The sequence below is a fragment of the Diospyros lotus genome, chromosome 1, assembly GCF_014633365.1.
Source record: "Diospyros lotus cultivar Yz01 chromosome 1, ASM1463336v1, whole genome shotgun sequence".
In the NCBI taxonomy this organism is placed as follows: domain Eukaryota; kingdom Viridiplantae; phylum Streptophyta; class Magnoliopsida; order Ericales; family Ebenaceae; genus Diospyros; species Diospyros lotus.
This window is the reverse complement of record NC_068338.1, coordinates 3290693-3307212: the sequence shown is the minus strand read 5'-3', so window position 1 is coordinate 3307212 and position 16520 is coordinate 3290693. Positions and strand designations below refer to the sequence as shown.

The 16520-nt window shown below is 34.0% G+C and overlaps 1 long non-coding RNA gene across 1 annotated transcript; it reads left to right on the top strand.

The window, feature by feature from the left end:
- The first annotated feature begins 14477 nt into the window (after positions 1-14477).
- Positions 14478-15025, top strand: LOC127796549 (uncharacterized). The gene is made up of 3 exons (XR_008022027.1): positions 14478-14678; positions 14770-14862; positions 14947-15025. It is a non-coding gene; the product is annotated as an uncharacterized LOC127796549 (long non-coding RNA).
- The last annotated feature ends 1495 nt before the right edge of the window (positions 15026-16520 follow it).

Genomic DNA, 16520 nt, shown 5'->3' with positions numbered 1-16520 from the left:
ACCATTTCTATCGCAGGAACCTCCAACTGCAAGCTTTTCCACTCATCCAAAATGCTCATCCCACTACCAATGACTATATTCTAGAAATATCTCGTCAAGCACTATAAATAGAAGGCAGATGCATGATTCAATCCAACCAATATAATTAATTACAGGCTTTCTAGTGCTTCATCTTTCAAATACTCATTTGTTCTTTATTTTTCTCTCTAAAGGTATTGATTATCATTTGTATTATTTTATTCAAGTCTTTTATTTATTTTGAGAGATCTTGTAACTAAGAGTGTCTACTCTTAGATCATTTCTTTTGTATCATTCTTGGTTTTCCTAACAAGATTGATAGAGGGTGTAACATCCCCTTCTCCTAGAACTGCCTGTGAAGAGGTGTTACAGGGAAACAAAATAAAACTAATTGATAAACGAAAATCTGATACCATAAATGAGCATCTCAATCAACTGTAATAAAACTCTGAGTCAAATAACTAAAAACCATAACTTTGTCTAAGAGGAAATGCCTCAGCTGAAATGTAAACTAATATTAAACTGACAAACACTATAAACTAACAAACTCCTAGACATCTTTGTCTTGAACGGCTCCACGTATACACACTACTAACCACTGCTGCTAGGCCCCACATCTGGTACTCCCCCGCTAGGACCTGGAATGGTGAAGAGTACAAGGTGAGCTACAAAACTCAGTAAGTAATAAGCTGGAAAGAATAACTAAAGCTGAATTGAGAAATATCGATGCTGAAAAGAAATACTAACTGATCTGATACTAAGGAAAATAATATCCATTGAACAATGCATGAATAAAATATCAATGCACGTAATCTATAAACTAAAATCCAGGTAATGCAACTTTGGCCATAGGCCCATATAATCTGTAAAACATACATGCCTGGTCTAAATCCTGCATACATAAAAACTATAAGTACATACTATGGGCAAAGCCCCTAGCCCCCTGGTCGACATCAGGCGAGCAACTCATAACTGAGATAACTGAAACTGATACTAGTGGGATCCCCGCAGACAACCCGCTTGGCGCGCATAATGCAATGCTCATATAAATGCTAGCACACGATATATAGTGCTCCATATAAGGTCATGCTCAATGATCATACGAATATGTATGCACATAATCTCACAAAATAATGCTGAACATGTCATAATAAATGTTAAACATGAAATCTGATCTTCAATATATTGGAATACAAAGATTTTTTAATTTCTGAGTATGGGCATGGCATATTGGATTTGATCATATCTTGGCATGACAATTCAATATTTGACAAATTAAAAATTTATATTAAGTTTAAGACTTGCATTAAGAATTTACTGGAAGTCATTCGGATGTCTCAAGAGAATCATTCGAATGCAAGGAAGGTCATTCGAATATAAGGAAGAATACTGGAGATGCATTCAAATGGGATATAGGTCATTCGGATACCATATGATACTATTCGGATGACAACTGATGCATAAGGAAGAAACTCAAATGCAGGAGCAACCCATTCAAATAAAAAAATAGACTACACCAAGGTCATTCGAATGACAGAAACTCATTCGAACGATCGATGATATATAACAAAGGCTATTCGAATCTTTCAAGGCCTCGTTCGAATGACTCACAAATTCATTTGAATGAATTTGACAATTTTCCAACATTTGAACGGGCATAATGCAACTCATTCGAATGCAACAGTACCCCATTCGAATGAATGAATGGAATACACACGGGTCATTTGAATGACAAGGAGACTTCATTCGAACGCTACACGATACAAAGCAAAGGCTTACTCAAATCTTCAAGGACTCATTTGAATGACACACTCAAAACTTCAAGAACACATACGAATAATGTGATAACAATGAGAACTCATTCGGATACTACTGGACTCATTCGAATGACAAAGAGGCTCATTCGAATGACTGAAAACTCATACGAAACAAATCTTACAAAAACAGAGACCATATCTTGAATAAAAAACTTAACATTATTACACCATTCCAAAAGAAATCTTGGGAGAACAATCCCAATTGATATAGAATAATATCAAGATGGATCAATCAATCGTTTCTAAAAGAAATCGCTATAATAATTATGTAATACCCGAAGTTTTTTTAGGCGTTGTTGTTTAAGAAATAAAACATTTCCTTAGAAATCAAAGGACACATGTGAAGTTCTGGGGTAATCGTCGAGGAACGAATGAAGGGTTTTCCAAAAAATCATGGAAACTACTGCAAGGGGGCATCATCTTAAGGTATTTTGGATAATTTTAAGGAGTTATAGGGCTCAAGGGATATAAGTGCAAAGATGTTTTGGGTTAAAGAGTTATTTGTAAGATCTAATTAACATGTGGTGGCACATGTTTCAAAGGACACATGTCGCAAGGGGGAGACATGGCACGAATCACAAGGGACACGTGGCGCGATCCTACGAAAAGCAATGATTACAACCTTATCTAAGTAACACATGACACTCTTGGATTGGCCATAAATGCCTATAAATACCAAGGCCTTGGAAGGTAAAATCTCACCATTAATCAAGAGGAAAAGATGAGGTGAGTTGAAAGGAGAAACTTTGCCCAAAATAGAGTGGTAAAACACTTTATCGGAAAAGTTGGACTGCAACAGTAAAAGGAGTTAAACAGTGTCAAAATAGTAAGGTAATTCTAATTTCTTTTTGTAATTCGATAGATAATTGAATAAGGGTCGTGTGGGTTCAAACGGAAGTCAAATCGGAGTTCGAACGAGGGAGAACAGGCCAAAAAACCACAAGACGTCAAAATGGGAGGGGGGCGACGCGTGCAGTTCATGCGCCACCTACCTGCTGCGAGTGTAGCGCGTGGGGATACTTCATGTAACACCCGGTGTTATCGGTGTTAAAAGAATGAGAATAGAAGTGAGAAAATTCCAAAAATGCCCTTGAGAATGTGAAAGATTTTGAGAATGATGATGCCCTTTGAGAGAGGGGCATTTTGGTAATTTGGATAGTGAAGTCCAATATAAAGGGTATTTTGGTAAATTGGAAATAATTCCTATGTGGAATTAGGTGAGTAAATGAATTAAATCCCAATTTTGTATTTATGTGGAGATATATGGGATTAATAATTCATAAAAAGGTATTTAGGGAATTTTGGAATTAATTCCATAAAGGAATTTAATTATGGAATATTGAGAAAATGGTGGATATTCTATTATTTATGAAAATAATTATTTTTCCCTATATTGGAGAATAAATGTGGAAATGCCACATGGAGGGATGAGATTAGAACTTGGGAGCTAAGGTTGGTGTCTTGGAGTGACACATGGCTTAATGTGATCCAAGTTAAATGAGAGAATTAATTAAATGCAAAAAAAAAATGCTAATTCACTACAAAAAAATAGCATTTTAGCGGCAGTTTCTTTGCAGCGGTTTCAAAAACCGTCGCAAAACTAGATATTTTGCAGCGGTTTCCAAACCGCCGCAAAATGCAGTTTTCGCGGCGTTTTTTGTAACACTTTGCGACGGTTTCAATTAAACCGCCGTTAAATTTTAAGTATAATCAAATAATTTTAAAAAAAATTAAAATAAAATTTTGCAGTGGTTTGGAAACCGCCGCAATATTTTTTAATTAAATATTAAAAACTAAATTTTGCGGCGGTTTCAATTAAACCGTCGTTAAATTTTAAGTATAATCAAATAATTTTAAAAAAAATTAAAATAAAATTTTGCGATGGTTTGGGAACAGCCGCAATATTTTTAATTAAATATTAAAAACTAAATTTTGCAGTGGTTTCTCCGAAATCGTCGCAAAATTTAAGCAAAAAATTTAAAATTAAAAAAATTTAATTTAGACATATTGTGGCGGTTAGTAACCGACACAATATTTATAATTAAATATTAAAAACTAATTTTTGCGGCGGTTTCTCTGGAACCGCCGCAAAATTTAAAGAAAATTTAAAATTAAATAAAATATAATTTTGATATATTGTGACGGTCATCAACTGCCGCCGAAATATTTTTTAATTAAATAATTAAAAACTATATTTAATTGCGGCAGTTTCAAGGAAACTGTCATAAAACTTAAATAACAATTTTAAAAATAATTGAAATTTAAATTTAATTAATATTTTTATAAATTTTTTAAAATTTAAAAAAATAATAAATTTAAATTAGTAAGATTTTTATTTGAATATTTTTAAATTATTAATATTTTATAATTTTTTTAAAATTTAATTTATTTACAATAATTCAATTTAATATAGAATTGTCATGTTGATTTCAATTCTTTCCAAATCACACATAAATTGATTCGATTATTTGTATTGTATAAGATCAATTTGAACTTTTCAGTTTTATCTCCATAATTCTATGAATATTTACTATTTCAAACATTGAAATTCAATTATTTTAAATGAAATGAATTGGATTTTAAATTTTTTTTGTTTCCAAATATACTAATAAGGTTAAAAAATTGATCAAAATTACTTTAATATAGTATTGTAGTAACTAAAACTGAAAATTCTTTTAAATATAAAGCAATTTAGTGTTTAGATAAAAAATGTACATAGCCGAGCGTGCGTATATCATTTTATTAGTTTACTTAACATTTATCTGTAGTAAAATAATAGTCTCAATGTGTGTTTGATTATATTTAGTTTACATGAAAAATAAAAACTACTATCTCTTGGAAGCAATTTTTCATAGAAAATAGATTAAAATATGCTTTAAATGATTGTACTATAAAATTTAATTCTATAAAAAATATAGTGTGTCAAATAACGATAATGGAATTCACTTTTTGAATGTGATATTTTTTATGAAATTGTTATACTATCAAACACATTTTTAATGTTATTGATCACTTGAAAAATATCAATAAAACGGTACATCGATCTCTTTTAATAATTTTTTATTTTTTTTTTCAGATAATGTCTAATATGAATTAAGTTTTACAAATAATTAAATTTAATATTTTTATATTATATAAAAATATAAATTAGTCAACAATATTAATTTTTGATATTAAATTATGTATATTAATTATAATTACTTTAAAACTCGCAATTAAATAATTAATTAAATAATAAAATAAATTATTTAACTAAAAAAACCAAATTCCCTCCCCCAATTTCCCATTACCCGCCTGCGCCAAGCACCCCCAAATTCCCTCCCCCATTTTTACTCTCTCTGCGAACCCTTCTCGAACCCTCTCGATCTCTGTCTCTCTTTCTCCCTCGCGTCGCTAGCCCTCGCCCCCTCGCTCGCTCTCGCCCTCCCCTCGCTCGATCGAGGTCGCCCACCGTCGCTAGCCCTCGGACCCTCGCTCGCTCTCGCCCTCTCCTCGCTCGAACTCACCCTCGACCGCTCGCCCGCCCGCCGCCGCTAGCCCTCGGACCCTCGCTCGCTCTCGCCCTCTCCTCGCTCGAGCTCGCCCTCGGCCGCTCGCCCGCCGTCGCTAGCCCTCGAACCCTCGCTCGCTCTCGCCCTTTCCTCGCTCGAGCTTGCCCTCGGCCACTCGCCCGCCGTCGCTAGCCCTTGGCCCCTCGCTCGCTCTCGCCCTCCCCTCGCTCGCGCTCGCCCTCGGCCCCTCGCCCTCGGTCCTTCGGTCGCCGTCGCTAACTCGCTCTCACCTCTCGCAGTTCCTCAGGTTAGTTTGATTTTAATATAAGAGAATATCTCTTGGTATTTGTTATTGTAAGACTTAATCATGTCTTACAACTTGACCAGCTCTCTAAGATGAACCAAACTGATAGTCATCTAGTGCTAGTAGTACATATTTCAGGATATATTCAAAATCCCAATTGAGTGCACAATTATCAATGCGAATATCTCAACCTTAGAATGAGAAGTGGTATTGATTGGCTGTTGAAAGGTTGATGTGCGCAAGGTAGTGCGGGTATCTGTATCTTCGTTCCAATCACTTTAGAAAAGATTAATTGAACCCGTTCATATTTGACCAATCGAACTTATCTTTAAGGTGAATCAAAAGGACGGCCAAGGACTAGGTTGGGACTTGATTGAGTGGGACTTAACTAAGGATGTGGATGTTGATACAACAAGGAAAAAGTGTAAGAAAGAACATAACTGATTAGCTTAGTTGTCAAAAAGGCGCAAGAAAACAATAGATCACACAATGAAAACATTTATTTCTTAGCAATTAATTTGTTCCAAATTACAACATAAATTAGAAGAAAGGAGAAAAAATTAAGAGTAAAACACACAACAAAAAACAATTACAACATAGAAATAATTTTTGCTGTAACTTCATGTTATTTCCTTATTACTGTAACTTCATGTTATTTCTTTTTGCTGCTGTAATTGTTAGATTGTATGATGTCATTTTCTGTTAAGAAGTTGTTAGCCCTAGTAATTGACTTTAATATATATAAATAAATATAGTTGGAGTATGATGCTCCAGCTTTTGAGGACTTGAACTAAATGGTGACAAAAGCACTAATTATAATCCTTTAATGGCTTTAATATTCGTCTCTTTTCAGTATGATGTATTGAAAGTGATTCAAAAGTTGAGCGGCCCCTATTACACTTCCAATTCACTTCTCTACACATACCAATCACTTGTTATTTTTTGATCATTTATTCTAAATTTTTAAACTGAATTGCTTCATTTTTATTAAATTCTATTCGGATATATCCATATTGATGATACATACACATGCACGTAAAAACACAAAATAAAAATAATCAAATTAAGTAAAACATATGGTTATTTGACAGAAACATATTATTTCAAATTGTTTTAGTTTCATGTTTAGCTTTCTGTTGCTTTTTTCTGTTGATTCCCACTAAGTGTCATTTTTTGTTTTTCTTTTAAAAGAGGTAGAAATAAAAAATGACTACAAAATCTAATTCACCTTAAAATTTTGTTTTGTGTTTATATACTATCATGTAAGGCATGAAACCATCACATGCAATAACCAACAAACCTTGCACATTAGGTCAATACACAAAAATTGATGTATAAAGAGACAAAAGTTGAGCGTCTTATAGAGTGACAATAATTAGGGTCTCTATTGGAAAATTGTTGTAGTTTTTAAATGCCTTTTATGTATGAAGTACGCATCTTAAAACTAATATGGATGTAATGTTTTCATATTGAGGTGTAGATTAGAGAAACAGAATACAATCTACAAGCTCTGTTTTAGTTGCATGGATAAGTCTTGGATTACAAAGCCACGAAATACACGTGAATTTCAAGAAGGGGTGCAAGGATTTTTGGAATTTGCCTTTGCCCATCGGTCTGTTGAAGACAAAATCAAATGTCCTTGTCCTGATTGTGTTTTTAGAAATTGGGAGACCAGAGCAGTGGTGTATGATCATTTGATTTGTAGAGGGTTTCCAACCACATACACTATTTGGTTTTGGCACAGGGAGTCAATGACAGGGGAAACTTCTAATAGCACACCTTCGATACAAAATCCCTTATACAGTTATGATCCAATACACAATATGATCAACGATGCTTTTGGGATATCTAGGGACCATGTGAATGTAGAAGCCTGCACATCGCATCAACCAGTACATGAAGGTGAAGAAAGGATGCCAAAATTGAATCAAGGACCTAATGAGGAAACTAAGACATTTTACGATCTAGTTAGGGATGGAAATCAAGCATTGTATGAAGGATGTACGAAGTATTCGAAATTATCATTCCTAGTAAAACTATATCACATCAAGTGCTTGTGCGGATTGAGTAACAAAGCAATGTCTATGATTTTAGAATTGTTAAAAGATGCCTTCGAACATGCAAAGATTCCTGATTCTTTTTATGAGGCGAAGAAATTAATTACCAAGCTTGGTCTTAATTATAGTCAAATACATGCATGTCCAAATGACTGTATGTTGTATTGGGGAGAAGATGAAAGTAGGGAGACATGCAAAGTATGTAACACGTCAAGATGGAAACAAAGTAGGAAAGGTAACCCGGCGAACATGTCTGGTGGGGGTAAGAAAAGAAAAAAGAAACCTGTCAAAGTTTTACGGTACTTTCCACTTAAACCACGTTTGCAAAGGTTATTTATGTCTTCTAAAACTACTGAACATATGAGGTGGCATTCTGTGGATAGTAACAAAGATGGCTTAATGAGGCACCCGAGAGACTCTGAGGCGTGGAAGAGATTCGATGAAACACACCTTGAATTCGCATCAGATCCACAGAATGTTAGGCTTGGGTTAGCTAGTGATGGCTTCAATCCTTTCGGAACTTTGAGTACCAACTATAGCATTTGGCCTGTGATTCTTATATCGTACAACTTACCCCCTTGGATGTGTATGAAGCAGACTTCCTTCATCCTTTCAATGATCATTCTGGGAAAGCAAATGCCAGGGAATGATATCGATGTTTACTTACAACCCTTGATTAAAGACTTGAAGGATTTGTGGGATGGTGGTGTGGAAACATTTGACGCTTCACTCAATGAAATGTTTAATATGCGCGCTGCATTGATGTGGATAATTAGCGATTTTCTTGGGCTTGGTAATTTATCTGGGTGGAACACACACACTAGTTCAGCTTATCCAACTTTCAATTTTAACTCTATTGCCCATCGTCTACCTCATAGTAGAAAGTGGATTTTTATGGGTCATCGCCGATTTTTAGAGCCAAATCACAGATTCAGGTTTAACCGTGCTCACTTTGATGGTAATACAAAGTTTAGGAATCCACCAATGGCACTATCAGGTTCAGAGATATTCAAGCAGTTGGAAAATGTTCATGTTACATTTGGGAAAGGGATAGAGGTTGAAGATAACAGAAAAAGAACTCGTCGAAAAAATATTGTAGAAAGTGGTTGTCAACAATGGAGAAAGAAAAGTATATTTTTCCAACTTCCTTATTGGGAGTACAACTTGTTGCGCCATAACCTTGATGTTATGCACATTGAGAAGAATGTGTGTGATAATGTCTTGTACACCATTCTCAATGAAAGTGGAAAAACAAAAGATAATCTCAATGCTCAAAAAGACTTGAAAGAGATGGGCATAAGAAGTGATCTTTGGCCAAATGAAAATGGACAGTATCGACCTGCTTTATTTACAATGTCAAATGCCCAAAAAGATGTATTCCTTACAACTTTGAAGAATGTTTTAGTGCCTGATGGTTACTCAAGTAACATTGCTAGGTGTATTGATCTAAAGCATCAGAAGATATTTGGTTTGAAAAGTCATGATTCACATATTCTTATGGAGCAACTGCTACCAATATCAATTAGAAATGTGTTGCCTAACCAAGTGTCTGCCGTTTTAGTTGATTTGTGCTCAATATTTAGGCAAATATGTGGCAAGGTGTTGAATCCTCTAGACTTTGACAAGCTCCAACGTCGAGTCATTCTCACACAATGCCATATGGAAATGCTTTTTTCGCCTGGGTTCTTTACAGTCATGGTTCATTTGGTTGTGCATCTAGTGAATGAACTGAAGCTTGGAGGCCCAGTACATTATCGATGGATGTATCCTATAGAAAGGTAAATATTCTATATATCGTAATTCCTATTTGCCATTGGATTTGCAGGTATATATGTATAACACTATTTTCTAATTGTGTTTTTTACTTTAGATACTTGGGACATTTGAAGTCCTATGTACGTAACAGGGCACAACCAGAAGGTTCCATTGCTAAAGGTTACTTGGCTGAAGAATGTTTGACCTTTTGTTCAAGATACTTGGAGGGCATTGAGACAAGATTCAACCAGCTTGGACGTGTTGATGATCAAACGACAAACAATGAATCGTCTCAAGTTTCAATGTTTTTTTACTGAAATAGGGAGATCAGTTGGGAGTACTTCATATTTCAACCTTACTCATATTGAGAAACGACAAGCACACAAATATGTGTTAATGAATTCAGAACTAGTCGATCGGTTTGTGAAGTGAGTTCGTACATAAAAGATATATAATTTATCAAAATCCCTTATTTTCCTATCTTATTGCTTTAATGACTTAATTTTATATAGGGAATTTAGAGAGATAACCAAGAGAAGGCTCAGGAATCGAACACGATCAACTATAGAGATTGAAAGAACAGTACATCGAGAATTCATTGATTGGTTCTCTAAGCGTGTAGGTTTACCATTGATATATTTTATTAATAACAATATTTCAATCATGAAAAATTGTACTTATCGATTTCCTTTTGTTTCATTTTAGATTATGAATGATGAAAATGAATCCCATTCAGATGATCTTAAGTGCCTTGCACAAGGGCCACTGCAACGTGCCAGACGATTTAGTGCATATAATGTCAATGGATTCAAATTTCGAACTATGGAACGAGAACATAGCTTGAAAACTCAAAACATTGGAGTTTTTGTGATTTCTGGAACAAGAAGTCATTCTAGAATCAGTGACAACAACCCAGTTAATGGAGATGTTAATTATTATGGAAAATTGGTAGATATAATCGAGCTTAATTACTATGGTCGATTCAGGATTATTCTATTCAAGTGTAAATGGGCCAATACCATAACTGATAGAGGGATCAGACAAGATGCTTTGCAGTTTACTTTAGTGAATTTCTCTCGATTGATACATACTGGTGAGCGTGAAGAAGATGAACCTTATATTGAAGCTTCACAAGCGCAACAAGTGTTGGAGTGCTGTTGTACATTTAAAACCAAGAGATTTGTATGATATGGGTGAAGACACTGAAGAGACATTCTATGAGAACGAGCCATATCAAGCACAAGACTTAGGGTTATTTTTTCCTAATGATACTGAAATTCTGTCACTTGCAAGAGCACAAATAGATGATGATCCAATGCCTAATGTTGAAAATGTTGATGATGAGGATGATGAGGATATGTAATTCTATGGATTTAATTAATGCAAATGTAGAATATTATATTACATTTTACTTTGCTTATTATATTGTTGTTAGCCTTTTTTTATTTTGCCTTTCATTTTGTTTTGATTTATCTATACGTGCATGTTTTTCTCATTTATAAAAAGTTGCAGCCATGATTAGGAAGAAACGTCTAAGGGGTACCAAATAATTTTATCAAACAATTTTATCACCCCATTTTTTTTTTCATGAAATTCGAATTCTATCTATTTAGCAGCAAGATTTTTAACATCTTTTTGTAAAACTTGTTAAGCTGATTTACAGTCCACTCTAAGAAGAAATTTTTTATTTAAGAGCTCATCTTGGAATTTTGTAATGCATAAGACAATGGCTAAAATTTCTATTCTGATAGTAGAATAATTAGCTTAGGTTTTTTTTCCAAAAATCAGGATAAAATCTAATAATATAATCTTGTGAGTTGATATGCTGTTTAAGGATACCTCCAAATCCTATGTCAGATGCATTTGTCTCTACAATCTTCTGTGCTATGGGATGACAAAGGTGGAGGAGTGGCACTGATTTTACCTGAGACTTGATAGTCTGGACAATTTTTGCTTTATACAATCTATTCAAAAGGTTTTGATTTATTAGGTATAGGATACCTAATCCATTTTAGGCTATATTCAGGGGCTTGTAATTGATGACTAACCTGGGACTTCCTTTCAGTTCTGCAGCTTTATTGACATAGAAGACTGAGCAGGACCATGGGGACTTGGATTTTGTAATAAGATTTTTATCTAATAAATCCTGTATTTCTTTTTTGTAGTATTCTACTAATTCTAGCAACATCTATATAGGTCGTGCTTTAGAAGGGATATTTTTATCTGTAAATCCTGATTCATAAGGCGAGTCTACGATATGTAGGTTTCTATTTCAAAAAGAATTAGGTATTGTAGAACAAACTTCTGATTCTAACATTGTTTGGAAGTGTTGGATTTTTTGGTTTGTTTGAGGCTCATTTAATTGTTTTTCTTTTCTTTTTAGGGTGAATTCTTCTTTAAAAAATGAAACCTGTTTTTGTTTCTGGTTAATGATTTGAATTTTTTGTTGTTCAATTAAGGCATTTTTCAGGAGATTAATGTCTCCAGTTTTGGCAGGAAAGGAAAATTTAAATAAGATAGGTGTTCCCATGCATTCTGTTCTAAATTCCTTCTTCAGTAACTTCCATGGGAAATAAAAGCTGAAGGAACAGTGTTCCTAAAATGATTGGTGTAGTAGATTTTTGACTAAAAGAAACGAGGTAGAGAAACAAACATTCTGATTACATGTGCATTGGGAATTTTATAACAAATTTGTAACTAGTCATTGTTTGCTTCTGTTAAGGTTTCTTTTGTTTTTTGAAAAAAAAATTAGTGAGTACTAAGCTTTCTAGTATGCAGTTCATATTGGTTCCAGAGTCAAAGAGGGCTGTAGTTTCTAATTTAAAATTTTTTATTCTGATAGTATTATCAAATTATAGAGGAATGCATATCCAAAAACAATCATAATCAGAAAACATGGATGACAACTAACAAATAACTTCAAAGGAAAATATATTAGCAAATGTTAAACAAATAATAGAAATGATAAAAAGAATTTGCAACCTAAAAACATAATTTATACACCAACTGCATTATCAGAAAAAAAAAAGAAAAGAAAAGAAGAAGAATGAAAGATTGTTGCTCGTGGTTATGACATGTTCCTGCAAAACAAAATGACGATTGAGGGATCAAATTCCACCTATAGGATTCTTTATTGTTGAACTACTTTTGGTTGTAATGAGGTGCTAGTTGGCATGGTTGTCATTTGGAATAATATCCAGCCCTCTATAGTAACAGCAAGAGCTCAATTGTTTTCTTTTTACCAGCTAATTATATATTTGCCCCAACCATTCTTCCTATTTTCCACTGCTACAATGCAATTGTCAATTTTCTAGTGTAATGTTTTGTCAACTATTATGGATCCAGGATGAATTAAACTTTTTAGATTCTAAGATGTTCCTCCATAATTCAAAGTTAATCATAAAGTCTTATTTTGTCTCATCTAGCAAAGCAATATTGTCTACAGCTAATATACAGAAGGCAGCTCTTGTTGGATTTGCTTTGTGAATTTATCCACTATAAAAGCAAATCCTTAATGTAATCCAAATATGAATTCAAGAATTCCATCTTTATCATACTTTGGGTTGGGTTATCCAAATATGATTTCAAGACAATCTCAGCACTAATAAAGGAATTTGGTAGGTAATCCAATCCATGGATTACCAAATACAGCCTATATGTAGTAATTTGCAACATAGAAAATACAATATCCACTTGGGGCAGGGGGGGGGGGGGAGGGAGTTTCTATCCACCAAGATGCAACGACATCCACCTCAGAAATAAATAAAAGTAAGAGTTAGTTTAACCCTAAACAAGACCATAAGATGTTAAAAACATGTTTCATGTAAAATTCAGATTGCTAAAACCCTATGAAATATGAAGGAAGGAGAGAAGTAAGCCTTAAAAATAAAGATATGATAAGCAGCAGGAACGAGCACTGATACAAGAATAATTGACCAGGCTGTTCCTTTTACTATTTTTTTTTTCTGCCAATTGATAATTCTTCTATGCAAAACTGTTGTGTCTTCAAGTTAGAAGATTTTATGCATTTACTCATACACTTTTGTGATTTTGCCTGGCAAAAAGTGAAGGTAATGGGAATAAATAAACAAAAAAAAAAAAATAAGAACAGAAAGTAAGTAGTGACTTCATGTCTCCCTTGACTTTGCACCTGCCTACCACAATGTTTCATTCATGTTTCACTAATTCTATCTTATGTTCCAACTTGACAATGAGAAGCCCCACAGGATGATCAACCCCTAATCATCTAATCATCTAACAGTCATTACACACTCTTAAATTGAACTCTTAAATGTAGAAAACTATATTGCATTTTACGTCGCTTATTATTATGTTTCTCCTTCCCCTTTATATTTTTTTTTGTTTTGCAGCCATGATTAAGAAGAAACGTCTAAGAAAGATAGGCATTACTGATTTAGGTGGAGATGCCTCACTTCCCACACATGCTTCAGCATCATTGTTAGCTCCACCACAACCCCCAGCATCATCCCTAGCTCCACCACAACCTATAGCATCCTCCCCAACTCCATCGCAACCTCCATTATCTGCCCATGCCCCATCACAACCTCCAGGATCTAGGCAGACTCCATCAGAATCATCCACCCCACATCTATCTCAGGATTTTCCATCAACAGCCTCGTCTACATCACGCCATTACTGGACAGTTAATGTGATAGGTATGCACAAAATATTTAAATTGTGTGTAATTATTATATACTTGCATTAATTATTAAATTAGCTATATGTATTTTGATTGACAGATGAACAGGGAGTTATTAAACAAGAAAAACTACGGGTTAAGGATGTTTGACTGCTTGCCCATGGAAGGCGTGTCATGTTAGAGGGATTTTAGGGGAGCTAGCTTCTGATTTTGTCGCTTTTCCTGTCAATTATGAAAGCTGGCATAAAGTTCCCAACGCATATAAAGATGAAATTTACAAAAATAGAGTCATGGTAATTATCTAATATTTGTTGTTTTGATATATTTTTCTGAATATTTTGTTATAATTAACATTGTTATTTTTTGAAGGAAAAATTTAATGTTGACGAAGGAAATGTGAAGAATTTCATTTTAAGAAACATCAGAAAAAAATGGAAGGATAATAGATGCAAGTTATACCATGAGTACTATGATCCCACTATTGGTCGAGAGGCAAATCTTGCAAAACATCCACCAGGAATCTCACAAGACCAGTGGGCAAGTTTCATTGATTATCGAGCACGCGAAAAAACTAAGGTAATGTTACTAATCTTGCTTATAAGAGTACTACTCTTTATACAACTAAATAAGTATAATTCAAGTAATGATGTTCTTGTTGAATATCTAGGAGATGTGTCTACAAAATAGTGAAAATCGATCCAAATTGACAATCCCACACACTGGAGGATCAAAGAGTCTAGCAAGAAAAAAACATGAGATGGTAATATTACAAAAAATTATCCTAAGTATGAATATTTCATTCTAACATCAACTAACATTTATGTGAAATTGTTCTAAATTATAGGAAATTGAGAGTGGTCAACCAGTGAGTAGGGGTTTATTATACATCGCGACACATAAGAAGAAAGACGGATCTTTTGTGAATGACAGGGCACGAACTATAAGGTAAGTTTTGACACAAACTTAAACTTTACTTTCAAATTTATTTGTTTTTATAGTGTTTGTTTCTAGACACCTTTTGCTTTTGTTTTCCAGTTATATCATAATTCTTAGACCTTTTGTTTGTTAGTCTTTGTTTATTAGAGTCTGAAATTGGTCCCTCTTTACATTATTAATTTGCAAACAAAAAATAACAAACTATAGAAGCAGAAACTTACCACAACCCTATTTTGTAGAAGAAACAATCCTGTCTTGGTTCTTAAAAGAAAAATTGTTTTAAAGTCTTGAGTACAGTTTATTCTTTAAGACTTGGAAAGCCTGCCAAACTTGAAATACTTCATGCACTTCCAGCCTATTTGCTACCAGAAATGGATAATTCTATGGATTTCTCTTCTTAAAGGAAGCACGTCAAGAACATGCCAAATTTATTATGTCAAAATGAAGTTAAAAAATCCTGTAGCTGAAGTCTTACATCTCCAGGAGCACCCCTAGCAGTTCACTAAAGAACAAGTGTCAAATGGATAGATTGAGAAATGTAGTTCTGTATCTCCATAAGGAGTCCTAACAGGCTTGAAATCAACAATCTTTACTGTTAACAGTGACAAACTAGATCGAAATTGGGGTCCCAAACAATTGTGCTTGTTAAATTAACTACAAAATTAGAAAAAAAAAAAAAAAAAGACTCCTTGTTTGATGTTATATTTTCAGATTATAGAAACAATCTCTGGGTTCTAAGTTTAAGTTTTAGACCAAAAGTAACAGAGAAAAAGGGTAGTTTACAACCAGCCCATAGAGAGATACAATCCTAGTTTTAAAGGATAGTGCAATTATAGATCTGGTCGCCTTCTCCCACTTCAACCTCTTCTGAGCATCAACTTTTGTATTCCTTAAAAGAAAACGAAAAATTGCCTTTTCATGATGTAATCAACTTCACTTTGTTGTAATGTTCAGAATTTATGACATCAGAATTTTATGTCAAGTAGAAAAACATCCATATTTATGTAGAAAATTTTTTGTGAGTTGATTTGCTGGTGTTTGTTGTAATTGATATTGATATTGTTTTTTAATCCATACATATACAGGACAAAATTTTGGACATTGAGAGTCAAGGCACATCTCTACAGTCAGTCTCCTTACACGATTCACTTGCTCAAGTGCTAGGAAAAGAACAATCAGGCCGAGTCTGAGGTTTGGGATTTGGTCCGAGTCCAAATCAAGTTTTTGGGACCGTTAGTCAATTGAATAGGAGATCTTCGTCTTCCAATAATACCAGTTATCAAGAACAAGTGAACTTTTTGACAAAAGAATTACAAACTAATAAACAAAAGGTTCAAAGTTTAGAGTCACAGCTGCAAAATGTTCAAGGTGTAATGAGTTTTCTTTTGACAAACGTTGTGGCGAATATACCACCTGAGATTGTTACGATGCTCAATTCAATGGTATGTTAATTCTAAAATTATTAATTTTCATTTTTCATTT